Source organism: Engraulis encrasicolus, chromosome 21 (genome assembly GCF_034702125.1).
Source record: "Engraulis encrasicolus isolate BLACKSEA-1 chromosome 21, IST_EnEncr_1.0, whole genome shotgun sequence".
Taxonomy (NCBI): Eukaryota; Metazoa; Chordata; class Actinopteri; order Clupeiformes; family Engraulidae; genus Engraulis; species Engraulis encrasicolus.
In genome coordinates this window covers 38,461,548-38,476,203 of record NC_085877.1, presented here as the reverse complement: position 1 = coordinate 38,476,203, position 14,656 = coordinate 38,461,548, and positions in this window count along the sequence as shown.

Here is a 14,656-nt window from a genome sequence, read left to right as displayed (position 1 = left end):
GGGATGTGTTCAACTCACCTGTAGAAGCCGTGCCTGGGGTAGTTCGTTTTGAGTTGGACCCGACCGTCGACCCTGTTCAGTGTGCGCCCCGCAACGTCCCCATAGCCATGAAAGCGGATGTGAAAGCTTTGCTGGACCAGTACCAAGCGGATGGTCACATTGCGGATGTCAGCGAACCGACTGATTGGATCAGCAACATGGTCATTGTGAAAAAGCCAGGCAAATTGAGGATCTGCTTGGATCCAAAATTCTTGAATAAAGCCCTGAAACGCTCACACTACATCATGCCCACGCTTGAGGATGTCCTGTACAAGTTGCCAAAGGCCAGGCTTTTCAGCTTAGTGGACGCCAAGCATGCGTTCCTACAGTGCAAGCTGGATGACGAGAGCAGCCTCATGACCACATTCTGGACACCCTGGGGCAGGAAGCGCTGGCTGAAGCTACCCTTTGGGGTCTCTGTGGCTCCAGAGATCTACCAGCGCAAGCAACATGAACTCTTAGCAGGGCTGAAAGGGGTTGAACCCATTGCTGATGACATCTTAGTCGTGGGTTGTGGTGACTCCGACGAGGAAGCAGAGAGGGACCATGATGCGAACCTGCGGGCGGTGATGGAGCGCTGCAGGGAGGTGAAACTCCGACTAAGCCTGACAAAACTGCAGTTCAAGCTGAAAGAGGTACGTTTCCATGGCCACATTCTGTCAGCCTCCGGGTTAAAGCCTGACCCTGAGAAAGTGAAGGCCATTGTGGACATGCCCAACCCAGAGGACGCGAAGGGTGTACAACGTCTCATAGGTTTCGCCAACTACCTAGCAAAGTTCATGCCACACCTGTCAGCCGTCTGCGAGCCACTGCGGCGCTTGCTGGACAAAGACACCCCATGGCACTGGCTCCCCAAGCATGACGCAGCAGTGTCCGAGTTAAAGTCCCTAGCCTCATCCATGCCGGTACTATGATGTCACGCGACCAGTCACGGTGCAGAGCGACTCCAGCCAGAGTGGGCTGGGGTGCTGCCTCATGCAGGAAGGTCAGCCCATCGCTTTTGCATCCAGAGCACTCACCCCTACAGAGAGAAATTATGCACAAATTGAAAAGGAGTGTCTCAGCATTGTGTTTGCCTGTCAGAGATTCCACCACTACCTGTATGGGCGTGACCTCGTCACAGTTGAGACCGACCACAAGCCTCTGATATCCATCTTCAGCAAGCCCCTCCTGAGCGCGCCAAAGAGGCTCCAGAGCATGCTCTTGACACTGCAGTACTACAACCTGAGAATTGTCTACAAGCCCGGGGTGGAGATGTTCATCAGTGACACGCTCAGCAGGGCAACGACCAAGTGCTCAGGCCTCGGCACGACCTACACTCGCCAGGACATCTGTTCACTGCAACAGGAACAGGACGATGCACAGCACATTAACCAGGCAGAGTACTTGAATGTGAGTGACCAACGACTTGAACAGATCAGGCGACACACAGATAGGGATAAATGCTTGCAGTCCCTCAAGTCAACTGTGCTAGCGGGCTGGCCAGAGACAAAAGAAAGCACACCACACTACATCCGTGAATACTGGACTTACCGCGATGAGATCAGCGTGCAGAACGGCATCCTTTTCCGGGGCCAAAAGGTCATCATCCCAAAGTCCATGCGTCCAGAGATGCTCACGCGCATACACTCCTGCCACATCGGAGGTAATGCCTGCTACAGACAAGCCAAAGAGACACTATACTGGCCCAACATGCAAGCAGAAATCAAGGACAAGGTTAGTGGCTGCCTCATCTGCTCAGAATACACTCACAATCAGCAGAAAGAATCCATGCTTTCACATGAGCTACCCACACGGCCATGGCAAATTGTCAGCATGGACTTGTTCGCACACAGAGAAAAGGACTACCTGCTCATCGTCGATCATTACTCCGACTTTTGGGAGATTGAGCTGCTCCCAGACCTGTCGGCAGACACAGTCATCAAGCGTTGCAAGGCCCAATTTGCTCGTCATGGACAGCCAGACAAGGTCATCACAGACAACGGCCCGCAGTTTAGCTCCCAGTTCAAGCGATTTGCACTCGAATGGGAGTTTGACCATGTGACCTCCTCGCCAAGACACCCAAAAGCAAACGGGAAGGCTGAGTCTGCTGTCAAAATAGCAAAAAACCTTCTTCGCAGAGCAGCACGAGATGGGGCAGACCCCTGGAAAGCCATTCTGCACTGGAGAAACACACCCACAGAGAACATGGACAGCAGTCCCGCACAGCGCCTCATGTCCAGGAGGCTCAAAACCTCCATTCCTGTTACAAACAAGCTTCTCGAGCCAAGTGTGCCTGGGGGCGTCACGGAGAAGCTACGCCGCCGTCGTCAAATTGCAAAGCACTTCTATGACCGCACCGCTAAAGACTTACCTGAGCTGGAGATCGGGGAGTCGATTAGGATGAAGCCTCTACCAAGTGATGCATCTGGTCGCTGGAGACGGGGGACTTGTCTTCAACAGGTTGCGCCACGCTCCTACCTGGTGGACGTCGAAGGTACCCTTTACCGGCGCAACAGAGTGGACCTGCGAGTAGCAGAGCCTACCCCCTCATCGGCGGCCATGGACATCCAGGGGCCCGCGCACACATCGGCACCTGAAGTGCAACTCTCAGGGCCCGCCTCGGGGCCCCAAATACCACCAACTGTGTCCAGCCCTACCACGCCGGATCCTGTTGCTTCCCCACCTGGGCAGCAGCCGCTTCCTCACGTCGGCACGTACACTAGGGCTGGGAGGCTGTCCAAGCCTCCTCAGAGACTGAACCTGTGAATGATTTTATGCTCGAGCACTTTTATAAAATAAATAAATACAGGAGCTCCAAAAAAAGAAAAAAACACAACAGCTCACAGTAAAAAAAAAAAAAAAAAAACAACAAAAAAAAAAAACATTACAGGAGCAAAAAAATTAAATTAAAAAAATCCTGCAAAATATGCATGCTCGACCCCAAAAAAGAAAGAAAAGACAACAGTTGAATATAACATATGAATGTGACTATATGCACTGTTCTTGATATGCACTATGATGAATGTGACAATATGAATGTGACTATATGCACTGTTCTTGATATGCACTATTTTTATGCTATGTGATATGCACTATTTTTTATGTGTATGTTTGCACTGTTTTAATATGCACTGTTCTTGAATATGAACTGTCTTGTGATGAATATGCCAATATGCAGTAGGTTTGAGGATATGATTGTCATTTGAATATGCAGTATGTTGAATGTAGCAATGTGTTCAGTATGTATTGATGTTGTGTATCTTTTACATCTTACAGTAAGTTCCTTACAGGTTTACAACATGGAAAACGTTATACCTCCAGTATGTTCAGATCGTCCTTGGCCATTGTAATTGTCTTATTTTGTAAAGGAGGATGTTACGGGGTCTAGTTTAGTTGTGACTCTTAATATGATATACACCGACCCCGGAAGTAGGGCTTTGTAATGTTTCCGGCAATACACGACTTGCGTGATGATACTTACCTCAGAGTCCGTGTCATTATTATAAACTTACCAGAACAAGAAACAGCAAGAGAGAGAGAGAGAGAGAGAGAGAGAGAGAGAGAGAGAGAGAGAGAGAGAGAGATGCAAATTAGATGCAAATGAAATGGTTCTCACTTCCAACATGCACACAAATGAGATACAGTCACATCTCAATAGTGGAATATCATGGAAATCTCATTCATTTTCCATATTCCAATGTCATCTATGTGTATTAATTAAGTGACATTGATAGTCTTGGCAGGGGCTCAAATGGCCAAGTCCCAAATGGCTCTAGGTCCCAGGGTACGACCTCCTAGTGATGCAACACCTTCAGGATTGCTTCTAGTCAGGTCAGGAGCAATACAAATATTGTTTCTGAGCTCCGGAGAAATCGGGAACACCACCCACTTTGTCGGGAACCAATCAACTTTGATCAGCTATAAACGGTCCTGGGTAGAGGTGTGTTCAAGGCAGTGACATTGTTTCGGCAGAGAGGTTTTATTGAGACTAAGAAAATGATTGGTTTAAACTTCAGCAGTGTCTTTTCTGGCCTCAACCAGTAGCAAATGAGGAAGGCGGGTTAACCAGGCTGTTTGGGAAACATTACTTATTATCTTCTTGGTCAGACCAATATCTCAGTATGAGATTTGAAAGTCGATAATAATCAGACCAACAGGTCACAAGCCTTCCTCTCCCCCAACAATTTCCTGTCCACCTCTCCAGCTGTCCTGTCGTAGTAAAGGCAAAAAGCCCAAATAAGCAACATTAATTAAATATACTCAAATACATGGTTACTTTATGTCCTTTGCCTGTATTCTATTTCTATGTAGCCATTTTCAAACAAAAACTGGATTCATTTCTTGCCTGATATGCTGATATGTGGATACATTGTTAAGTGTCACTGTGTCAGATTTTTAGTTGTTTATTTCTAGAATTCATGCTGCCCATTCACTAATGTTACCTTTTTCATGAATACTGACCACCACCATCAAATTCTAAGCATTCATTATGACGGGAAAAATTGCACCTTTCATACATGAAGAAGGGGGATCTTCTCCATGGTTCGCCATTTTGAATTTCCAAAAATATTTTTAGCTGCAAAAATAACTCTACTTGGACCATACAAGGAAATATTTGTTTATTACTCAGTAACTTTCATGTAAAGATCAAATTTGGCCATAGGCAGCCCAGTTTCAATGAGGAGCAGTTGCAGTACCTTTTTTGACCATTTCCTGCACAGTGTCCCTTTAAGTGTCACTGTACTGTGAGTTTGTGTATGCATTCTTTACACAGAGAGAGGGAGAGAGAGAGAGAGAGAGAGAGAGAGAGAGAGAGAGAGAGAGAGAGAGAGAGAGAGAGAGAGAGAAAGAAAGAGAAAGAGGCATGAGGCAGAAGGTCATGTACACATTTTTTGTCCTTCGTGATCATGTGACCGCAACAATTTTTATGTCATTTATTTTCCTTGTAAAAATGCAGTGTTAATTCAACACTCTGGAATCAAATACACCCTAGAAGATGTTAAATCAATTCTGTATGTGCTGAATTAACTCGGCAAAGTTTAGTCTGTTTGATCAAATAATCTGGAAAAACAAAGGCGCACTTTTGAACCCCTTGACTTTTGGGTTTGTGTGTTACCAGTGCAGACCATGCATATCGACCACATCTGACACACGCACGCACGCACACGCACACGCACACACACACACACACACACACACACACACACACACACACACACACACACACACACACACACACACACACACACACACACACATACACACACACACACATATGCACATATGCACACATGCACCAGTGCTCGACATTAACTTTTTCGCTTACCAGCCATTTTGGCTAGAGTGGTTTTTCTGACTCACTAGCCATTGGGCCTTTTCACTAGCCATAATTTTCTTACCATCATAGCAGCTTTAATTAATTATATAATAGACTGTAGGCCCTAATAATGTAATGTAGGCTAATATAATATAATATAATATAATATAATATAATATAATATAATATAATATAATATAATATAATATAATATAATATAATATAATATGCTATAGGGCCTAATAATTAGAATTGTTAGGCCTATTAACTGGTCCATGCATGCATGCATGCTATGCAAAGAACAGATTTACTGATCTGAGGAATGGCATAGCCTATAGTATATTTACCATGCAGAAACACCAAGCACAGTGTTGTGGAAGGGCACAAATGTAAGCTACACGAGAGCAAAATATTTTCGTCTTTAATCTGGAGGGACTGCCTATCTGTGGAAGTAGATAGCGTAAAGTCATTGCCAAGTTCGCCTTGTCCTCGGTCATGGATGTGGAATAACACCTCTTATATTTGCTTATAAAAGTATCCACTAGAAAGCACACACAGATGCGGTAGCTACAGAAGGGGCTACGACTTCCTTTCCTTCCGTTTAATATTGAGTTGTTTAAAATACAAATGGGCGCAAGGCTAGACGGGCACCTGCGAAGGGACATGCAATGGGATGCTTTTGTGCTGTCTGGAAGGCTACTACTGCGCTAAAATGCGGTGCCTCATCATTCAGAATAGTAACGGACCCGCCAGAATGGCTAGTGAACCTTCGGTATCTACTAGCCAACGCCGACTTTCACCCGCATTTGGCTACCTGCGGGTGTTAGTGTTAAGCCCTGACACACACACACACACAAGTCCAGTAAAATGTCACCCCAAGCCTCCAGTGTGTGTGTGTGTGTGTGTGTGTGTGTGTGTGTGTGTGTGTGTGTGTGTGTGTGTGTGTGTGTGTGTGTGTGTGTGTGTGTGTGTGTGTTTGCTGTCTGTCTGGGTTAGTTGGCCAGAACGTGACCTTTTAGATGTCATACTAGTGTCTAAGCCTCAAAGGGGCCCAGAGCCCCTTGTCTTACAACACAAGCCGTGTGTATGCCGTGTGTGTATGTGTGTGTCAATGTGTGTTTGTGTGTGTATGTTCGCTTGCGCACGCTTGTGTGTGTGTGTGTGTGTGTGTGTGTGTGTGTGTGTGTGTGTGTGTGTGTGTGTGTGTTCTAGCCACTCTCGGGGCACTCTTTCAACATGTCTTGTGTGTGTGAGCACGTGCGTGTGTGTCAATGTGTGTTTGTGTGTGTATGTTCGCTTGCGCACGCTTGTGTGTGTGTGTGTGTGTTTGTGTTTGTGTGTGTGTGTGTGCGTGCGTGTGTGTGTGTGTGTGTTTGAGACACTCTAGGGGCACTCTTTCAACACGTTATGTGTGTGTGAGCACGTGCGTGTGCGTGTGCATGTGTGTTTATGTGTCCAAGGCACGCCGGGGCCCAGAGTACTCCAACATATGCAGTGTGTGTGTGTATACGCGCGTGTGTGTGTATACGCGTGTTTGCGTGCTTGCATGTGTGCATGCATGAGTCATGGACAAAGGGAGGGCTTTCACAGAATGACTCAATGAATGAATGAATGAATGAATGAATGAATGAATGTTAACACTCATGGCCTTAACCACCATTAGCTGTAGCTGTAGTCCACTACAGTATGTAGTCACGTAGCCTAACTGAGTTTGGTGAAGAAAAGTAGCCTGTTAACTGAGTACACAAAGATGGTTTATTGTCTTAATTTTTTTTCTTTGCTAATATAGGCCTATATTTTTGTCGATTATAATTGTAAAACAAATCTAAAATGTTTTTAGTAAAAACAAAGCATCTCCACTAGTCTTTTGTCCAATATGTGCTGTATACTTAATTTCAGAGGAGGATTTACAGTAGCGTACATTGCAGGAGCATCACGTGAAAACATATTTCATGTAAAGCTAACGAGAGCATTTCATATACAAGATTACATTTCCCACTCATTTACAAACATTTGTGAATGTTTTGTTTATCATTAGTTAATTATTCACAAAGTCTTTACAACCCGTTTTATAAACGAACCAGGGAACATATGAAATTGTATGACCTTGAGAACGTAATATAACCTTGCTGACTAATCATCTTGAGAACTTCAAACACATCATTGATTCAGAAAGTGCAATCCTGAAATCCTGCAATCTACTGTAACCACAGCAGATAAGAGAACAATGTCTATTCAGTGTATAATGGCTGATGATTGTAATTGGACCTGGATCTTGGCGGCATCAGTGTGTGCTCTGGATTGAACGACTATATTAGGTTCCCCTCGGCTTTTGCCTCGAAATGGGCCCTTCAATGCCTCATTGATTAAGACCGCCTGAATTAAGGAGAGGTCTCAAGTAGTTACAGCTTCTTTTCGCTGATTGTCATTAGATCAATGATGACCAGAGAGAGAGAGAGAGAGAGAGAGAGAGAGAGAGAGAGAGAGAGAGAGAGAGATGGATGGGAATTAGAGACAGAATGAGAGAAATAATAAGAGAGAGAGAGAGAGAGAGAGAGAGAGAGAGAGAGAGAGGTGAAGCCCATGATGCAATTTCCGCTTGTCAATCAGGCCCACCCAATCAGATGGTTCTTTTGTTTTCAAAGGACAGCTTTACTTAGTCATAAAAACACTGTTTGTGCTTAACCCACCTCATTGTTTTTTTCTGTGCCTACTTATTCTAATGATAGGGTTTAATGGTGTGTGTGTGTGTGTGTGTGTGTGTGTGTGTGTGTGTGTGTGTGTGTGTGTGTGTGTGTGTGTGTGTGTGTGTGTGTGTGTGTGTGTGTGTGTGTGTCCATGGCCCAGCCGAGGTGCAATTTAATCTTCCTTTATGGAGGGACTGCAGTGATGGCCACCAACTATAACATGTTCCATAGAGTAGCTTTATAGTCCTTTATAGCTGTGACGTGGGGGGTGTTAAGCAGTTTGAGAATAGCCTGGTCCTGACCATCCCATAATACTACCATTACATGTCATATTCATGGTCCGGAGGTTGTTTGATCTGACGCGATTGCATGAAGTGGGAAGGACATTTTTGGAAAAATCAGGATAAGTTGTTGAACAAACATGTCTGGCGTCTATCTTTGACGATGTAGGACCGTTTAACAGACATGTCTGACAGAACAGCCTACCGTAGGATAAAATTACAATGTAGGAACGTTTGTCACAACACCTGCCAAATCCTAACTCTCAACATCGCTCCACATAAAACAGTTACCAGACGTAGTGCCGAGGCAAGTCTCTTGGCAGAGGTACGTAGGATGGTGCGTGAGGCTAGTTTGAGCAGGCACTAAGCAGGTTTTTACTCTTTATTATGAAGCCTTTATTAGGCCTACCATACCTACATGTACATTTTTATACTGTTTTTACCATTTTGCTTTTTTGTCTTGGTTCCACGGTTGCATTGCTTTCATTGTTATTTGTGAAACACATAGGTTGCCTTGTTGGGTATACAATGGGTTATATAAATAATCATGACTTGACTGGACTTGACATGGACTTGACATGATTTGAATGTGTGCTGTCGATTCACTAGCTCCAGACTAATTTAACACTGATGATAGTTCACATCTTAGTGCTCCATTGTTATACCAACAGAATTGCAGTTTGACTCTTTTATGATACTTTCGGAAAAGATGGATTGTGTTGTTGCGTTTAGCCCTCATCCATGACATCAAACAAGAAGCAGACTATGAAGAAATGAAAGACAGCATTTTCATAACTGAAAACAAAATATACATTTTATAAGACCAATGGACCGTGACTGCCAACAAATTACAGCCAACTTGTGTGTCAGTGAAAAAAACATGACTGCATCTTGAATGTAGCCTGGTCCTGACCATCCCATTATACTACCATTTCATTTCATATTTATGGTCTGGCATTTATTTGCTCTGAAGCGATTGTAGGAAGCAGGAAGTTTGCACTCAGTTATGGTTTGAAATTATTGGACACCTCTCACCCAATCGCTGGCAGTTACTCAACAACAACAATATAGCGCAGACCAATGGCTCTGGCGCAGATGTGTACGTCATTGTCACGAGCGTCCTCCCCCTTTCGCCCCCACGTGGGGGGCGTATTCGATTATTGGCTGTTTTCTGGGGATGGGGGGGGTGGCGTTGCGATTAAAATTCTACTGATCCAGGCACTCCACAGAGAAACACGGCCAGGCTACTAGTGGAGCCAATCCTTTGGCGGAATTACGTAGTATGGCTCGCGAGGCTATCTTGAATGTGCAGTGCAGACAGATTAGACAGCTTCAAGACTAGGAGAGTTGCCCCTGGGCTCAGATCAAACAAGATGGCCAATACAACGAGCTATAAGTGACAGTTAGCTGGCAGTTGGTTCCTTGGCCTGTTAGCAAATGCCAATTCAAACATCCATTATTGCCATCGATTGCTTCTTGGCTGAGAAATGGTCAGCAAAGCTAAAGCCGAATGCCTGAGACAAGCAAAACCAAAAGCTAGACTGGGACCAAAAAACAACACGGGCAGGGCCGGATTAAGATGGCCGGGGGCCCCCAGGTTACAGGTTGCTGTAGGGCCCCCTCAGAAGGCAAATTTCGCGACAAATGTTTATAATTAGGAACTAGAAATTGTCTACCAACTGTTCTAAACATGACAGATACATTTGTCAATATTGCATCTTGTCACAATTCTGCTATTTTTCACTGTATGGCCAATCAGGGGCCCCCTGACAGGTGGGGGCCCGTAGGCTACAGCCATGTCCAGCCTGTGCATTAATCCGGCCCTGAACACGGGCATTCAAGGCATAGATTAGCCCCTCAGACACATTTATAGGGACCTTGTTCTGTGAATGTGTTTTTAAATGTATGTAATGTTTTAAAGCTAATTAGTCATATTTTCAATTAATCAATAAATCATCAAGGAAAACATAACAGTCATCTTATACTTTTTTGTAAACCAATGCAATCAATATTCTGGCTGTGTTTCATTTTTGGTGCAAGAAAACCTATTTTGCGTTAAAAATGTGTGAAAGCAATTGTAAAAAAAAGACCCTTTTAGTTATGAATTTAGCCTATATGTTTGGACCAGGAAATTACATTACATTACATTACATTACATTGCATTTATCTGACGCTTTATAACCAAAGCGATTTTCAAAAAGGACATAATCAAGCCAACAAGAGGACAACAGAGGACAACAATCAAATTCACAGCAACCACTGGTATCTAGTCATGTATATAAAACTCGAAATCCCATGCTAGTACTAGTTTTTGTTTTTGCATGCAACATTGATATTTTCATCTTGTTTGTGTGCTTGCCTACACATTTGCTAATTTCTGGCTACACCTTTGACATATCCTCAGGGTGTCTACAGGTTTGACCAAGTCAAAACTAAGACATTTTAAGACTTTTCAATACCATTTTCCAAATAAAATTAAGACCAACTCGCGGCGTTTACAGCTTTTAGCAAGTCAAAATTAAGACATTTTAAGACTTTTCAATACCATTTCCCAAATGAAATTAGGACCAACTCACAAGATCATACACAGGTTCAAATGAAGCACAAAAACCAATTGGTTATTTACATTAATGTAGCCGTTTGAAAACACAAAACTATACACAATGAAACTTTATATTAAATAAAATTCAATAATGCGTTCTAAATTACACTACATGGCTACAACTCCCGATTTCCGTCGCGAAGTTCATCACATGGCTGACATAATAATTCCTCCCCAAATTAAGCTCCACAAATTTAAGACATTTGGGTTGAAAATTTAAGACAAAATAAGACTTTTCAAGGCCTTTTTTGGCGAAAATGACATTTAAGACTTTTTAAGACTTTTTAAGGACCCGCGGCCACCCTGCATCCTATTATACAGGTATTTACTTTCAAACCTGTGTTTCTTTCTTTTCCTGTCTTGGGAGCACAGCGAAATCCAGCCCACACAAGTTCCGAGAGAGAGAGAGAGAGAGAGAGAGAGAGAGAGAGAGAGAGAGAGAGAGAGAGAGAGAGAGAGAGAGAGAGAGAGAGAGAGAGAGAGAGAGAGAGAGAGAGAGAGAAAGGGGCGGGGGAGGAATCTGCCTTTTTGAATTGCCACACACACATTGGTTGGTCATGCCTGTGCCTCAGGGCATACAGTATATCACGAAAGTGAATACACCCCTCACAGTTTTTCAGATTTTTGAGTATATCTTTTCATAGGAAAGCATTACAGAAATTTCACTTTGACACAATGATTAGTGACCTTTTAACAACTTATTTAACCACTTAAATTTCTTTTTCACTCAGGAATAAGCAAAATACAGCCATTAATGTTTGAACATGTACTCACAAAAGTGAGTACACCCCAGATTAAAATCCGGTAGAGAAGGGGCTGTGTTGGCTCGAATCGTCTCGAAATGAAACAAAATGAAAAGGGAGGTCATCAGTGTGCGTTTCAACCTTTCTTTGCATTGAACTTTTACATTTTGAGTCTGTATGCTTAAATAGATTGGTGTGAGATTTGAATGCAATCCTATGGAGAATATCTTGATCTGCTTCAGTATGTTTCTTTTAGGTGTATTTCAGATTGCCAATGTTGACAGCATTCATGCATCCCCAAACCATGTCAGTCCCACTACCATGCTTGGCTATTGAGAGGATACACTTTTTTGTAAAACTCACTTGTTTACCACCACACATGCTTGACACCATCTAAAGCAAATTTGTTTATCTTGGTCTCAAGAGAGATGAACAGACCAAGGATATGGATCACTGGAACCATGTCGTGTGATCTGAAGAGACCAAGATAAACAAATATACTTTAGATGGTGTCAAGCATTTGTGGTGGTAAACAAGTGAGTTTTACAAAACAAGTTTATCCTCTCAAAATCCAAGCATGGTAGTGGGACTGACATGGTTTGGGGATGCATGGATGCTGTCAACATTGGTAATCTGAAATACGCCTAAAAGAAACATGCATGTCAACATGCACTGTGACTACTGAAGCAGATCATGATATTCTCCATAGGATTGCATTCAAATCTCACACCAATGTATTTAAGCCAGATGCAGACTCAAAATGTTAAAATTCAATGTGAAGAAACGTTGAAACGTACACTGATAACCTCCCTTTTCATCCCTTTTCATTTAGTTTCATTTTGAGACGATTCGAGCCAACACAGCCCCTTCTCTACCGGATTTTAATCTGGGGTGTACTCACTTTTGTGAGTACATGTTCAAACATTAATGGCTGTATTTTGTTTTTTTCTGAGTGAAAAAGAAATTTAAGCGGTTAAATAAGTTGTTAAAAGGTCACTAATCATTGTGTCAAAGTGAAATTTCTGTAATGTTTGCCTATGAAAAGATATACTCAAAAATCTGAAAAACTGTGAGGGGTGTATTCACTTTCGTGATATACTGTAACTATAGGCGGTGCAGCAGGTGCCAGACGGTAGGATTTTAGAGCACTAAATCAATTGCAAATTGGCACTTTTAGTTACTATATTGCTATAGGTCATTACATGGGCAGTCAAATTATTCAGTCAAATGTTTCAAATAGCAATAAAGGTAACACATGAACGTTATATTTTGCATTTTATTTTTTACATTGCAGCCAGGAATTGTGGGATATATATTTTCATACACTATCAATGGCTGTATGTAAACAGGGAGCGCGAGTCGCCAGTGGTAACGTTCTGTTAGGAATTACCACATGATTGATTCCCTTACCAATTCAAATTAAATGCATGCTGGTCAGTCGAACGTGGCCTTTTGTTCTCATCTTATCTATGTTGTAGTACTCCTAGGATGCGTTGTTGGCTTTCTTGAAGGCGGAATATAAAATGAGTTTAGTCACCTCATTCACCAAGAATAGAGATGGCTACTGGCTAGCAAGAACATCCTATGGATATTAAACCTCCTTGGATATTATCTAAGAAGATTTCAAAGACGCTACGAAGAAGGTAAGGACAGGTTTCCCTATAATAATGTCCGCCGTGGCATTATATTGATTTCATATCACTCATCTCCTTCAGGTATTTTCCAATTGTTGTCACATTTCTAGTCCAGTAGTCTGGGTTCGGCAGGGTCTGGCTAAACGAAAGAGACGAGGCACATTTTTATTCTAGTTTGTAATCTGTGACTGACAGCGGTATTGCTGTAGTTATTCCCAGCGCGTTATAACTTAGTTGTGTGTTCTCCAATTGACAACAACTAGTTGTGCTGACTTGATAACAGCATCTCCACTCCATGTTAATTTTATCATGTAGCATTTGTCCTGTTAGCATAATATTCGTTCTTCTGTTAGCGTGGCTTTGTCATTACGAAGTGGACTCTCGAGTCGTCAGCTAGGGGAGGGGAGAAAGTGTTGTCATGGTTGTCTTGGATGTTGTTTCCATTCATGCACCGTCTCCATCTTTTCCCATGTTTATGGTAGCCGGGACCGTCTTCCATAACCAGCATTGCATTTTGTGCCGTTATTTGATGATGCCAAAGGACGCAAAACTACTTGTGGCACCTTGTGTATGTGGGGTAGTGGAAGATTGAAATCATTATGAAGGCATATCCGTTGATTGTGCTATCTATCTTTTAAGTAATTAGTGTTATTTTTTTATCTATGAAGTTTAAACTGGGGTGCTAAGATCAGCAGGGTTGTCTCCATAGAGGTAGAAAATAACACTAGAGAGGACCCCGCCCCCCTTTTTACGGCAATCTGTAGCGGCCATTATCTGTAGGTAGATCAGAGAAATGGAAATTGAGGGAGAACGAGGCTCACCTCTGTCAAAAATGGCTTAATCATGTGAAAATGTCCATCAACACACTATACAAGGACAATAGTTGAAGTGTGTTGCTAACTATGTTCATAAAATATATTATTTGATTTTTAAATGTATTTTATCGACTCATATTATTTAAGTAGATATTTAGCCTGACATTTCAAATCTGGTCTTTGATTAAAGTGTAACTTCATATTTACACAGTTTTAGTTAATTTCTTGACAGGGGCGGGCGTGTTCTCCATTGACTTGCATTGCCTGAAAGTACCTACACTACCTACGGAAGTTGGGAAGCTCCAGCTGCCATTTCCCAGTGCTGTCGCAAATTGCTGTGTCCTCTCTAGTGTTATTTTCTACCTCTATGGTTGTCTCCCTCGTCTGTGTAGCCTGCTGTCACCCGGGCAGGCACCGTGCGCTCGCAAGCACACACGCGCACACACTGCTACTGTCTCCAGCCCCCTGTCCCTGTCTCAACCGGTCTCTAGACACATATTCCGAAAGCCTTTCTTAGCGTTTGTCCTGGTTTTTTTTGGGGGGACAGATAACTTAC